The sequence below is a fragment of the Aedes albopictus genome, chromosome 3 (genome assembly GCF_035046485.1).
Source record: "Aedes albopictus strain Foshan chromosome 3, AalbF5, whole genome shotgun sequence".
NCBI classification, from domain to species: domain Eukaryota; kingdom Metazoa; phylum Arthropoda; class Insecta; order Diptera; family Culicidae; genus Aedes; species Aedes albopictus.
Genome location: NC_085138.1, coordinates 431,389,376 through 431,405,018, shown reverse-complemented (window position 1 = coordinate 431,405,018; position 15,643 = coordinate 431,389,376). Strand labels below are relative to the sequence as shown.

Sequence of the window (15,643 nt, the reverse complement as noted above, 5' to 3'; positions counted from 1 at the left end):
AAGACGGGTTTATCCAACGGACTTACTTTTGCGTTTTCCTTCAGGATTTCTTCCAGCAGTTTCTTGTACAATTCTCGTGTTTATTTATTTCAGATTTTTCTCTTGCAATTTGTATTAAAAATCTCCTTGAACTTGTTTTCAGGAATTCTTCTAACGAAGTCAGAGTTTTTTAGGAATTTGGAAATTGGCCATTTCTTTAAAAATTTTACCCGAGAAGTTAGTAACGAAATTAATGGGGTGAATTTAAAAAAAACTGGAGAAAATTCAAATGAGTTTCTCAAAAAAAAAACGATTGAGGTCCTTAAGCAACTTCTTGAGAAGTACCTATCTGAATATATTGCCAGAGGAATTTTCAAAGAAGTTGCCAGATAAAGTTCTTGAAAAAATGACAGTTTCTTTACAAGTTTCGCAGGCAAGATCTACAGTTATTCTACCTGGAATTACTTGAAAAATTTCCTTGACTTTTTTCCCAAGAGTGCCTCTGACAATTTGATCCTATATTCTGCTTCTGTTTTTTTTTTTTTCAGGAATTACTCCGGCAATTTCTTAAGGAATGCATTTGGGAACGACCATAAATTATGTCATGTATAGAGGAGGAGAGGGGTTTCAGCAGGGTATGACGATCCATACAAAAAAAAAATCAGAGGTCTCATACTAAAAGTGTGACATACGGGGGGACCAATTTTTGCGTGACGTAATTTATGAACGTTCCCTTTGTAAATTCTTTTGGGAAATTCTTGAGTTATTACCACATAAGTTACAGAAGAAACCGTCGGAAGCATCACAAATGTAATTTCCAGATGGACTCTTGAAAATTCAGAAAAATATGAAGGAGTTTGTTTCGGAAGATTCAAATGTAGGGCCAAGCTTTATTTTGGTTTTCTAGACCCACTCCTCCACTGTCAAATGTACGTACTGTCAAACTTTTTTAGAGCAGCCCTCTCCTTGTGATCATTCCTCGGAGGAGTTTTCGGAGATATGCAGAAGAAATTTCAAAGAAAATTGTTAGTGTTTCGGCCAGGACGTCTTGCCCCACGTTGTGTACTTTTAATTTGATTCCGGGCGGCGAAGAAGTAATTACACACGTACTGGATTTTGACTATTTATTCCCACCACTGAGAGGCAGTGCTCCTACTCAGTGGTGATATGACGATACACACTACAGATATAGGTTGCGCAGTCGCCTTTTATAGGCGACTGCTAGTACGGATACAAAATAGAAATAATAGTGAATAGGTAGCAGCCGTGCGCTGCTCTGCTGCCTGCATGGAGCCCGACGCAATATCAGGCTGCCGCGGGACAATGAGCCGACTGTTGAATGGGCTCTTCTGCTCACTGCGCTTGTGCGTATGAAGCAGCCTACGATGACGCCGGCCGACGACGTTGGAGCGAGATCCAACATACTCCCGCCCAAAACGAATGTTTTTATATTAGCATTGCTCGGAGTCGGCTGGTGCTGTACGATCGGTACGCGCTCGTTGTTGCAGGTACGATCGGGCTGGCTTCAGTTGCGTTGATGTGCTTGCGTGCAGGCAGGAAAGGCACACACGATATTCGGTTGGATGGATGTGCAGAGGTTGATCGTCGTCGTCGTCGTCGTCTGGATGGATGGCTTGATTTTACTCTTTACTGCGATTGAGTTGGATGGTGTTTGGATCCCCGATACGATGATGAATTGGCTTGATTGATGGAAGATGTTTGTCCTGTGCTCTAGTGACGCCGACCGGAGTTTCCTGTTATGGCTCAACTTGATCCGACTACGCCCAGTGCTGGATCGGAAATCCGGGGTACTAGCTGGCACTTACGAAACGGTGATGATGGACGGGAGATTCTTGCTATTCGCTAGCTCGGCCTGACTGCTCGGAGTGGCAGGCCAGAATTCCTTTTTCCAGCGTCTACTGCGCTTCAACGCTGGAGTCCGACGAAATGGCGCTGCGGCCCGATGGGATGACGCTTCGGTCCGAAATGTGGCGCTGCGGCCAGGGAATGGACGCAGGGGTCCGGCGGGTGGACGCTATGTTCGGCAAGTCGACGCTTCGGCCTTGCTTCACGGGTCCGACGATGGACGCAGGGGTCCGACGGGGATGTAGGGATCCAAACGGAATAACGCACGGGTCTGACGGTGGACGCAACGGTCCTAACGGATAGACGCACATGTCTCGGGTGGTGTGCTCACTGTTGGGTTGACGACGACGATTCACAGAGTCCAGCGGTTTGCTTCTTCCGACGTCCGGTGATCTTCTCCAGATGCCATCCTGGTCACGGCACCAATGTTTCGGCCAGGACGTCTTGCCCCACGTTGTGTACTTTTAATTTGATTCCGGGCGGCGAAGAAGTAATTACACACGTACTGGATTTTGACTATTTATTCCCACCACTGAGAGGCAGTGCTCCTACTCAGTGGTGATATGACGATACACACTACAGATATAGGTTGCGCAGTCGCCTTTTATAGGCGACTGCTAGTACGGATACAAAATAGAAATAATAGTGAATAGGTAGCAGCCGTGCGCTGCTCTGCTGCCTGCATGGAGCCCGACGCAATATCAGGCTGCCGCGGGACAATGAGCCGACTGTTGAATGGGCTCTTCTGCTCACTGCGCTTGTGCGTATGAAGCAGCCTACGATGACGCCGGCCGACGACGTTGGAGCGAGATCCAACAGTTAGAATTCCTAAATTTCCAGAAAAAACGGTATTTTCGAATAAATTCTGCAAAAAATAACAAATATTTTTTTAAAAAGAATTTCATAGTAAACCCATAACAAATTGACAAAAAAAAACTTCGAAAAACAAATCCGGGGAGCTCAAACAAAAGCTACAGAGAAATTCCTAAATATGACTTCCCAAAGTAATTGTCGGAGAAATTCTTTAGAAATTTAGTAATTTTTAGTATTTTTTTAAGAAATTGTCTAAGGAGTTCCTAAAGGAATCAACGAAGGCTTTATTAATTGCCTGAATGACTGCCAAAAGTACCTCAAACAATCGCCAAAATTTGAATTGATTGAAGAAATTTTCAAAAAAAAAATGCAAAAATAATGTCGGAAGAATTTCTATAGCAATTTCAGGGGTTAGAAGCAAAGAGGTGTGAACGAGGAAAAAAACCACTTTCGAGAAAATGAATTCAAACTTTTCATCCCATATAAAATGTATAAAATTTCAAATTCAATCCAATTTTCTTTAATTTTTTTTAATTTTTCAAACAAAATAAAAATAATCTTGAAAAGTTTGAGGTCTGAAGAACTTTTTGGTATGCTTCGACTAAAAGATCACTTACATCCCTTTGCATCTGGCCCCTCAATTGTGATAAGAATTCAAAAGGGAATTATCGGAATAACTCCTCAACAAAATTTCGGATGAATTCCTACATAACTTGCTGAACGAAATCCTGGAGGTAGTCGGAGAAATTTGTTAAATGATTTTTTTGGTGGAATTTCTGAAGAATTTCCAAAAGAAGAAGCAAGAAAAACAAATCCAGAGAATGAATTCCCGAAAAAAAAAATCAAAGAAATATATTATGTAGAAACTATGGGAGAAGTTCCCGTTAGAATTGCATTACGAATTTCTGAACAAATTCATGACACTTAATGTTTTTATTCTATGTCCCAGTGTCTTTTTTTTTCTTCGATTGTGTTATATTTCACATTTTCTTTTAATGTTGTCTATATGTGATGTATTGAGTTCAGAAGGCCCCAAGTCGACAGAAACGTGTTTGTTAACACAATGTTCATGTGGCCTTTTCAATTGTTGGTCTTGAGTTAGCAGCGAAAAAAATCAATGGAAAAACATGTTTTGGCAAATAAACTCCATGGTTAGTCTCCTATGCTCGATTTAATTATTAGCACATGCCCATCCTAGGGTAAGGGAGGTATTTTGGACCCCTGTAGGAAGTGGATGAACAATTCAGTGAAAAAAGAAGGATAATTTTAGTAGTCATTACTTAGATCAACATGTATTCTGTCGAAAAAGGCCAACCAGAACTCAAAATTGTAGTAGTAAATACAATGAATATCAAAACTAATGAAGAATCTCGGGCTCCTATTTTGGACCACCAAGTGAACATATTTTGGCCCACCTCATTAAATTTTAATTGTATGTTGAAATGAAGGCACCTCAGCAAAACTTTACACATAGTTAAAACTCACGTTAACAACTTTTTTTTACACGTTTACATAGTAATACTCACGTTTACAACTTTTTTTTCGCTTATTGAGGCAGGGAATGTTTAAAAATTACGTAACGTTAAAAAAAATAGTGTAGTATGATGTTTCATAAAAAAATGTTACGCAAAACGTGAATTCATTAACCAATAGTTACCAATAGTTGTTACGTAACGCTTCAAAGGCAGTAGTGATTTTGTTAAATATAAGGGCATTCCACTTATATTGTAATGAGTGGGAAGGCCATCAAGAATAAAGTAATTTCAATGGTACGTAATTTGTCAAACATGCATTACATAACACATTGTCTCAGTCATCACGAGAATGATAACTGTTCTAAACTGGATGACTGAATACCTGAAACTTTTAACTTGGTGAAAAGTTGATAGAACGAATCGAACCCATAACAATCTCATTTTAAAATAAACGTATTACAACCCAGATCACGGGAGGTCCCAACTTATTCTATTCATCTGTTTTTAGAGTACATTACATTGGCATGAATGTTTTCTCCCTTTAGAAGGAACTGGAGAGATGGATCTGACAGGTGGTCCAAAATAGGTCCACATCTGATTATGCTGAACATATTTTGGCCATACCTCAAACCACCATTATGTAAATGTTATCGCTCCACCGAGCTTAAGAACAGTTTGTTTTGAGTTCTTACAAGGCCATAACTACATTCACATGAAATAAATATTTCTTTGTAAAATTCAATACCTCTTCGAGGCTGACTACAAATTTGTCACCTTTTTTGTTTTTGGTGCATTTCCGTGCGTTTCATTGGAAGTGGAAACATTTTCTCTATGTGGAGCGGACCTGGTGTGATGGTTAGAACACTTGACTATCACGCCGAGGACCTGGGATCGAATCCCACTCCCGACAAACTCACAAAATGTGAGTTCTTCCTTCGGAAGGGAAGTAAAGCGTGGGTCCCGAGATGAACTAGCCTAGGGCTAAAAATCTCGTTAATACAGACAAAAAAAAAAAAAAATTTCTCTATTTTTGATACTGAGCAGCATATTTAACTGACATCCAAAATGATGGTCATCACATAGTCGAATAGTTTTCGTGAAAATTTCCCAAGATTTAGTAGAGATTATGTGATAAATATCATAAAACTCCCTAGGTGGGCCAAAATACCTGCCCGGTCCAAAATACCTCCACTACCCTATAACATAACGAAGCAACTTAAATATATAGATCAAAAATTCTACGCACATTATCTAATCATATATAGCTTACCCTATAACACGGCTCAGCACCATAGTCAATTTGAGGATCGAGAGATCTTATCCCAATTTCGCCAAAATCAGCAAAAAAAACACAACAGCATTTCAAAACGTGCCTCCAGGCCAGGAAACAGGAGAGTGAGCAAAAAAAAAATAGGAAAGAAAGATTCCGTAAAATGGACAGGGGAAAACATTTTTGTTTATATTTTTGACAATCTGGGGGAAAGGAAATATAAGCACTAAATCAACCGTATATTGGGCCAAAACCTGTGTTTAATTAGCACTTATGTCAAAGATGAACCAGCCTAGGGCTGAAAATCTCTTTAATAAAGACAAAAAAATAGCACTTATGGCGCATATACGGCATATTAGCATTTAATTACCTGCCGTAAAGGCGCATACAGTGCCGATTTATTGCCATTTCAACTGCAGTCGGTAAACAACCCAATTTTGACCTGAACTGAAAAAAAAATTATTAGAGAAATTTCTAAGGAATTCCTGAGAAATTGTAGGAGAAATTCCGAGACGAATTGTCGTGGACTCCTTAAAGAATCGTTACAGCATTCACGGTAATCAAATTTCTCCACAACAAAGTCCAATCACTTTAAAAACCTTTTTCCTTAAGAATCGCATACTCACTTTGTCACTCACTATCCTCGAAAGTCGAAACGCGGGTCCACCGTGAACTGCTTCATCTTGATACCGCGCCAGCCGCCCGTCGTGGAGTCGTCCTCATCGCACTGTTATTAAGCTAGACGCAGTGGTTAGTGTGAGAACTTGCCCGCGGTCAGTCGGTCGGCATTCCATTAATCACCACCACCAACCAACCCCCTTTATCGAAACCAAGATTCAAACGACTGAATGAAAGGCTCAGCTCTGCACACAGAGTTTCCTGGTCCCCGTGGTGTTTACTCTCCTATTTCATTGCTTTATTTTCACTTACGCACCCCACCAGACGATGTTCAGCTGGACACCGAACAAACATAGTTTTGTTTTACAACCGCGCACTCACTTCACTTTGCTCTGGTTTTGTTTTTCTTCGGTGAGTACTCGCGCCGCGGGCACTTAGTTGCACGTTGTCGGATAGGCGTTTATGGACCTGCTGCGGTACACTGGAAGCCGCTACCCCACTCTAAATGGTGGCGACTGTTTTCGACGTTGTTTGGGTAAGCTACGACGGGCGATGCACCTTATCTAGAGCAGCCCTCGAGTTATGGGCGACTGCACTACCACGCTGTTGGGTGGCTGGGAAAAAGTATGATCATCCTTCGGCTTGCATAACCTGGAAAGTTAGAGATTGGAAAATGTAAAGGGAAATGCATTAGTGAAATGTACATACCGGAGGCGGTCGGTATCGGATTTGGTTCATCTGCTTTGTTAGGCACTATAGCGTAGGAAGTTGTAAAATTGTGCGTTTGTTCCAGGGAACGAAACATGCTAGAAAGTAGGGGAGCATCTGAGGCCTTAGGTAGTGGTTGGTCACTGCATTCAACGAACTTAATCGTCTTCTTTGATTGAATGCAAAATCTGTTGGAAACTCTCCAAACAATCTAAATGGACAGAAGATTTTATTTTTTCTTAAGCTTATTATTCCAATATTTCCCTGAGAGATCATCACTTTACATATAATTGAACTAGAAAAAATGTTTTATAGATTTCCCATTTATAATTCGGAAGCTAAGAGATTGCCAAGAGTAAAGTGGGGCAAAAGTTCGAGTGGGTCAAGAGTTTCTTTTGAAGTTTTTGAGCTTAATTCAAATTATATCTTTGGTAGTTTTTGACTCGTCAGTGAAAAACATTCTATCACAACTGACATGACCAAACTTGCTTGTAAAAAAATTTTGGAATGCGCTCCAATTCACATTATTAATTGAATGTTTTGTTAGGTTTCAGAAAATGCATAAAATTTGGTATAATTCAATACGAAATTCAACATGAATTACACACGCCATCGTTGTCGTTGAGCTGTTTGGCATCCAAAATAATTCAGTCTGCAATTACGGTTACCATTGTCAGGTTTTGTCGATTCGATTTCACGGATATTTCATGGCCTATAGTTACTTTTGTTGTACACCAGCTGATGTCCAATCGACCTCCTGCTGGGACAACCGTTTGCGCCGCCGTCCGTACTGTGAAGCCACTTTGCCGCAACATTGGGCAACAAACCATCATTGCCGATCTAAGCCTGTAACCGTTTCATTCGTCCATCCATCGAGCGAGCGGGTTTTCTTATTCAAGTTTCGTGGTTCTTTCTCCGGTTTTTTCTTTCTCGTTTGCCTCCAGCCAATATTGATCACCATCCTCGGAGTTGATGGTGGTCATGAAGATTCTCTCACTAAAAAGATCCACATCTCACATAGAAATACAATGTTGTTACTTTCTGCTACCGCACACAAGGGCGTTTAAATTTCATCGCTCTGATTGATGAAGCAATAGTGCGAGAAGGAAAAAGCTAGTTGGCTCGTAATTTTCTATTAACCCTTTTTGTGCGCACACTAGTCAAGGCTGTGGCTCATCTGTTGGACCGGTGGCAATGATGCGAATCAAAAGCACCCAGATGTGATGATATAGGCTGGCTGACGATTATATTAATGATAGCTCAGAATATGAACGAAGCCGAGAATAGGACGCGTTGAATGATTGATTATGGTACATCTAATAAATTTCTTAATGGCACAACCTAAAATATTTGGATAAGACAAATACTTGGTTACATGAAACAGTGATGATACGACTTAAACATGCCGTATGCTTTCAATGCTCACTACTGTTTCTGAAAGTGTATGAAAGAAGATTTTTCAATAGTTATAACTTAAGGTGAAAAGGGCAGCATATGGACAGACATAAGCGATAAAAAGAACTACAGAATAGTACTTCGGATTTTTCAATCGAAGCTTTCCAATTTATTTTAACAACATTTATGAGAGATTGTAAGCTACTATACTTCTGATCAATTGCTCTGGGAGAAAGTTTTCAAATCAACCATAAAAAAGACTAGGTCAAATTCAAAACCATTCGCCCCATCCAACAAATTATGTGAACCATACTTAACGGGAATCAGAATTTCTACATTTATGGCTTAATTTAGTTTAGATAAAAAACGCCTCCCCCAATTGTCAAGCACTTTCAGCACAGCGAAATCTCCAGCCTTCTTCCTCTCGTACCGGATAGCCGCCAGCCAGCCAGCCAGCGATAGGAAATTATAAAATCAAAACACTAATTAATTTCCACCTTACCCATTGACCCAGAAAACTCCTGGATGCCGCCACCAGCGCAGCGCCAGCGGCGACGACGCCCAACCGAGCGGCACCGCACCACCGACCAGCCGTGATAGTGCCGTAGTAAAATCGCATCACCTTTTCTTTTTTTTTCGCTTCCGAAACAGCGACATAATTTTTGTGTCTCTTCGCGCTTCACTTGGTGCAGTTTCTTTCGGTTTCCTCTGAGGCTCTCTTCTGTTCGTTCATTAGCCGGTGCTGTTCCTTATTAGCTCTGGATTCATCGGGTTCGGGGTATTAGCACTTCATTGGGCCATGCCGGCGTGGCGGCCGTGCCACCATTCTGACTGTAGATGATGGTCTTTTCTTTCCCTCCGTCTGTTTCCAATTGCTGCAGCAGCAGCAGTGCTTTGTTTTTTTTTCGATTCATTGCGTTGACGGATTTAAACCAATTTCCGTTACTTGACCAAGAAAGTGTTTTTAAGCCATCTCCGGTACTGCTGGTGTACTGGTAATTATCCGCGCTTACGGGAACACCTTTCTGTTACCAGGTGGAATTAGAATCGTTCAGAATTTGGAGACTAATGAGTATTATTTGGTCTTCACTCAACACTTGCTTTCTTTTATGTATACTAAGTTTTAGAATTAAATTTATGGTTGAAACTTAAGATGCAATGGGCTGGCGTTTGTGTTTGTGACTATGTTTTGACACGCATTTTTAAAAGCACGAATCTCGTCATTTGCATACGAATCAACATTTGCAAAGTATCTGACGGGGTCTGTGGAATTAAACGCAGAGGAGTGTAATTGACACTAGAATGTCATGTAGTATGCATTCAGATATTTTTTGTAGGTACTTCCATTAAAGTAACATTAGCTACATGAAATTTGATTGTGTTCAGTTGGAGTACTTAAAATTAAGGATAAGGATGATATACTGGAAAAAAGCCGCGATTGTAGTTTAGGGCGTGTTCAGTGGTGAGTAATGAGAGGGGAAACTTGGACTGCGCCTGGGAAACTACGCCTTTGAAACCAACGTAAAAATCATCTAAGAGCCATTGAAGCCCCCTTAAACTCCTCGGAAACGTCCTGAAATGCCCTAAAAAGCATTGACACCACTTGATGCGTCTTAAAACACCTCGAAATGCATCTGCACCCCTGAAACTCCCGTCGATCTTATCTGAGAGTCTTTTAAGCCCTCTAAATTCCCTCTGAAATCTGCTCCCAAGTAACATTTTGATGGCCAATCAGTCTTAAAGATGTTTCAAGAACCATCATAAAACATAATGCCTTTTAATTTGGCTTTATGCTGGTTTTAAAAACCTCTTCTAGTCTATTTGACTAATAAAATGCTACTTGGGCTGAAACCTCTGAAATGCATTGAAACGCTTCTGAAACCCCCTGGGCCGCAATCCATAAACTACGTAGCTTATTTTTGGGAATTGAGGACCCCCTCCTCCTCGTAGACTTAGCAAGACCTCTTCTTTTCCCATAATAGTCTGAGTAGTTTTTGGACTGGCCCAGTTGGACTAAACGCCAGTTTTTACCAAATGCGACTGTAATTTAGGCTCACAGTTCTGTTCGAGTAGATATATCTATAGTATCCAATTCTTATCAGTTCAGTATTCTAATAGGATGAACATAACAGGAAAATCATAGATCATGACACTTTATGTTACTTCCGGAACATCTCAGGTTTCCCGCCAAATTGTATGGCCTTTCAGACTATAAAAGCCTACAAGGTGCCCCAGTAGATGATCAATTAGTACGTAAATTAGCCAAAACTTGACTGTTCATTACTGTTTGTGAAATATATTGTTACTAGTGCACACCGCTTGACAATAAATATGTGTTTCGTATATTAAACCTTAGATGATTACTATCAAAGATTAAACAGAGCTCGTTTCCTGTTCGCGTATTCGTGAAGTCGGTACCCTGTGCTCTGTGACCGACCAACCTGTCCAGCATTCGTAGCAAGGAATCTCCAGATTCACGGCATCGACCTTACGGACGTTGGAATGTGCATCAATAACACCTCTGAAACCTTCTTAATACGTCATCCCTTATTTTGCAAAAATTGGAAATGTTAAAAATTTTACGTTGGAAAATGAGGCTAGGTGATCCCTCAAGGGACCTAAAGCTCCGAAGAATTATACTCCTTAACCCCCGGGAAATGCACCTGATCCTCCTCCACAATGCTTTCACACTTAAAATAAAATACCGTATTCAGCTGTTCTATTTTCGGTAAAAGTTCAGATTACCGAATGTTTAGCAATATATTACCGAAGTTCGCCAAAAATTTACCGAGCGTTCGGTAAAAAATAGCCGAACTTCGGTAAAACTGTGCTAAACTTCGGTAATCCGAACTATTACCGAAAATAGAACAGCTGAACAAGTGACTCTAAAATAAGTGTGTTGAAACCGCCTGAAATGCATTAAAACGCCTGGATTGCCTTGAAACTAGGGAGTTGAAGAAATATTACTTATGAGTTTAGTGTTGTTTCCAGGTGGCTTCAGGTGCGTTTCAACCCGACTAGAAAATTATATCAAGTTTGTAACATATTGTGTTATGATTATCTTATTAATAATTTATTATGTTATAAACTAGATGCAGGATGATGTTAAAAACTAAAATTGTAACAAAAAGTACTCTGGTATAATTATTATTATTGGCTCTTTATTATGGGGATTTTCAGCCCGAGGCTGGTTCATCCCCCACTGGTATAATCAAGAAAATAACTTAGGCTGATACAAATTTAATTTTGACTTTTTGTCTCCCCCCCCCTTCAAAAAATGTTTGCTGAATTTGGATTTTGAGGGAGTAGCTAAAAAAATATTTATCAAAATTTCGGGTCATGCTCAAAATTCTTTAACAAATCCGATGAGTTTTTAATATTTTTCAAATTAAATGCTTTATTATTTTTATCCCCCCCCCCTCGACCAGTCAAAGAGTGGTGGGACAAAAAGTGAAATAAATATTTGTAACGGCCTTATAGTGTTATGAACAGATCAAAATTATAACAAAACGTGATATAAATCTAAGCTTCAAAATAACTAGTTTATATCATAATTTGATACAACTTTGAAACAATGCTATCTCAATGCCAAAGAATCGAAACTTAAGTATATTACAATGAGTTATAATAAGATTTTATAACATAATGTGATTTAATTGTGTTATAATATTTATGTACACCAAATGTTTCTAACAGAAGTATAACACAATAAGTAAATATCAGGATTAGTTAGAAAGATGATACATTTTTGTTAGAAACTTCTAGTCGGGAAGCCAATTCTAGAAGCGTTTTAGTGGGCGACCCCATTTCAGATCATTCAAAGAGTTTCAAGAGTGTTTCAGGAAAGTTTTAGGGGGGTTCAGGATGTTATCCCAAGTAACCAGTAAGCATTTAAAATAGCATTACTTCAGCATTATAGTAGTCCTTAGGACAAAGCATTTAATGCTAATTGACCGTATATGCGCCTATAGTGCTACCCCACAGCATGTTTTGGCAAAATAACGGGCTGTCTGAGTGCAGCACCTTCAGGAATGTCGTATCAAAATGTCAAAAAAGCGTAACGCCTCATCGAGCAAAACAATACAAAAATAGATTTACGTCTGCTTCTCGCTCTCTCAGCGTTCTCGCTTCCTCGTCCTTGCACACTCCAGCTAATGTTAGGTGGTACTTTTTTGCATGTTTTAGCAGTTATTGGTGTTTGAACTTACGATCCGGAGATTAACTTAATCATGTTTGCTGCTCAAGTTTGTGCTCCACGCTCCAGGATATGCTACCGCTGTTTCCATGTCGTGCGCTGATTTTATCCCCAACATAAAGAATGATCTGAAACTGAAAATAGCTTCAGTTCCAACACCCAAAACTTGTTTTCAAACAAATAGATATTCCATTTTGTAAACAGCACTTTCGTTCCCTCTCCGATCTATAGCATATGATTTCCTCTTGCGAATAATCTTATGATCCGCCAAAGCATCCACCAATTCGGTACGTATTTTCCGACGAAATGAGAAATGATGATGGCCATGTTCCCAAACCAAACCAGCTGCAGCAATGTTTTCTGCTGAGCCTTTAAGTGAGTAAGGGAAAAATGAATAAGCAGCTCATATGTGCTAACTTGTCAACAGAGGCATAAACCCTGTAAAAGAGAGACAGCATGAGCTGTCAAACACATACCATATCCCCCATACTCTTTGCTCTTAGCATTTGAAGAGCAGTTGAAAGGCATTCTGAATGCTTCCGAGCAAAAACACCTCAAGCAGTTGAAATGCTAATTAACGGCCAAAAGCTTTTGAGTAGCACAGCTTATGCTAATTCAAGGCACCTACCCGGGCAGAGTTCAAGTACTGACGATCAAAATGTGATATTAGTTTGTTTGAGATAAGAGGTAAAAGTACTAAAAATAATAGCAAAAATTTGTTCTTGAACCATCTAACCAATAGCAAAATTTGATATTTGAAGATCAATCAAATAGCTCACTGCTATTGGCTAGATCTTACCAAGAGCTAAATGTGCTATGATGATGATGTTCCAGGAGTAAAATTGAGATATTATTTTCAGTACTTTTACCTCTTATCTCAAACAAACAAATATCACTTTTTGTTCTTCATATCAAAATATGCTATTATTGAACTTTTTTCCTCTGCTCGGGTATGCATTCGAACTGCTTTTCTAGGGCAGGAAGCAGTTGAAATGCTTATTACGGTCAACTGTACGGCTTATTCAAATGCTTAGTGGTTACCTGGGATATAAGGTTTGAGTAGCGTTTCAGAAGAGTCACCGCACGGTTTCAGGAAGAACTTCAAGAGGAAAATTTTAAGGTGTTTCGAAAGTGTTTTCAGAAAGGTTTAAGCGCATTTCAGGAACGTTTACGCCATTAGGGCCTTTCTAGGAGTTTCCATTAACTTGGTCGTCCTGGTAACTGTGTTTCGTCGAACTGTAATGGTGTAAGTCAGTAGATGGGTGACATGGTTCTTGCTCATTCAATGAAAAAATAAGTTAAAAGAATAGCCTATGTATTTAAGGCGAAATTGGATCCATTTCCTCACTTTTTGGTTTTTGGTTTTTTTATAATCAATCTCCTGATTTTTTTTCGAGGTGGAAAATGTTTTTCGTTTTCGCAGAAACCATTTTTGAATAAAATTTCACAAAAAAAAATGTTTCTGCACCAATGGAAAACTTTTTCCACCACAAAAAAATCAGAAGGTACCTTGATCCATACTCTACATGTGCACGAAAACCGATTTTGAAAATATTGCTTCGTTATTTTATAAAAAATCAAAAACCAAAAAAAAATTGAGGAAATGCTTCCAGTTTCGCCTTAAGAAGGAAATATTCCTGATGATCATTCTGGCAGCTAGCATGTAAAAATATCCAATTAATTCTTTTGATCGTAAATCAGCCAAACAATCCATTCGGCTAGATGGCTTTGCTGTTTTGTTTTGATTATGCGCAGGTCCATGCACACAGGTTTGATTCTGCGTTCCATTCAACACAATTCCCCACTGCTTCCGAAGCCCCAATTTTATGATCGAAACTATTTTGGTAATGAAAATTTGATTGTATACAGGGGATGGCCAAAATGTTTGGAATAGGCAACTTTTTTTTCTCTCATAAAAAAGTTCAACATTTTACAACTTTTCATACAGTGCATCAAAAAATCTCAAATTTTGCTGTTTGTCAACCTATTATATGTGCATTGGTACAAATTTGGGCTCGATTGATTAATCTTTCGCAAAGTTAGAATTTTTCGGGTAAAACACTGTTTTTAGACAACTCATTTTTGAGCTGTCATATCTCGGAAACCAGTGAACCGAGTTGAATGAAATTTTGAACGTACACTAACAATATACAAATGCTTCACAAACTATTAAAACATAGATTCTTTTTGAACGTTGAAAAAAGTTATCATGGATTGACACTTTTCGGACGCTTCTCAAAAAAATGTATTTTTTTTACGTCAATGTCCATAAATTTTAGTGTTGATGTCTAAAGATTTTCCACTTCTGTTCTCAAGTTATCGTTAATCAGATATATTAGAGCCTATTTAGATGACAGGAAGAATACATTTAGTAATTTTTGTGTGGTATTGTAAATTTGACTCATTTTCCTCTATAAGGGTAAACATTTCAACCCGGTATAACTTAATTCGCCATGAGAAAATATTAGATTTTATAACGTTGTATCAAGTATCAATATATTGTTGATAAACGGTCAAAAATTCATTCAATTCGGTTCACATGTTTCCGAGATATGACAGCTCAAAAATGAGTTGTCCAAAAAATAGTGTTTTACCCGAACGGTTCTAACTTCGCGAAAAACTATTCAATTGAGCCCAAATTTGTACCAATGATGCACATATAACAGGTTGACAAACAGTCAAAATTTGAGATTTTTTGATGCACTCTATGAAAAGTTACAGCATGTTGAATTTTTTTGTGCGAGAAAAAAAGTTGCCTATCCCAAACATTTTGGCTACCCCCTGTAGGTTTATTGTCGTAGAAGGGGTCTATCCCGTTTGGCATAATGCCATTTGGAATAATGCCGTTTGCTTTAAAGTCGTTTGTCACAATTGTCATTTGGCATAATCCCATTTGGCATAATAGTCGTTTGGCATAATGGCCGCTTGGCATAACAATAAGTGAAGAAGTATTGATCATTTTTATGTATTTGTTTGTATGTTGTTTTAAAATACACATCATATACATATACTTCACGCAATTCATTATTTTGCTTTGATGCTAAATATGCATGTACTGTACATAGACTTATTGACCCTGAAAAACTTAGTAAAGGTCAAATCTGGGACCCTAATTAGTAGAATGTGCGCAAATTATTAAGAGTCACCATACTCAGATTCTCACATCTTACATTCAGAATTACGCCAAATGAGCATTATGAAAAACGACTATTATGCCGAATGACTTTATGCCAAGCAGGCTTTGTCCCAGTGAGGACGTTACGCCAAGAAGAGGAGGAGGAGGAGGACTTTATGCCAAACGCCTTTACGCCAAACGAATTAAGC

At 39.0% G+C, this 15,643-nt stretch overlaps 1 long non-coding RNA gene across 2 annotated transcripts in view; it reads right to left on the bottom strand.

Annotated features, from left to right (window-relative positions):
- Positions 1–15,643, bottom strand: part of LOC134289859 (uncharacterized) — a 57,266-nt gene that overhangs the window by 3,194 nt on the left and 38,429 nt on the right. For both annotated transcript variants that reach the window (XR_009998717.1, XR_009998718.1), the window contains exon 3: positions 6,030–6,672. This is a non-coding gene — a long non-coding RNA (uncharacterized LOC134289859). The remainder of the gene's footprint in view (positions 1–6,029; positions 6,673–15,643) is intronic.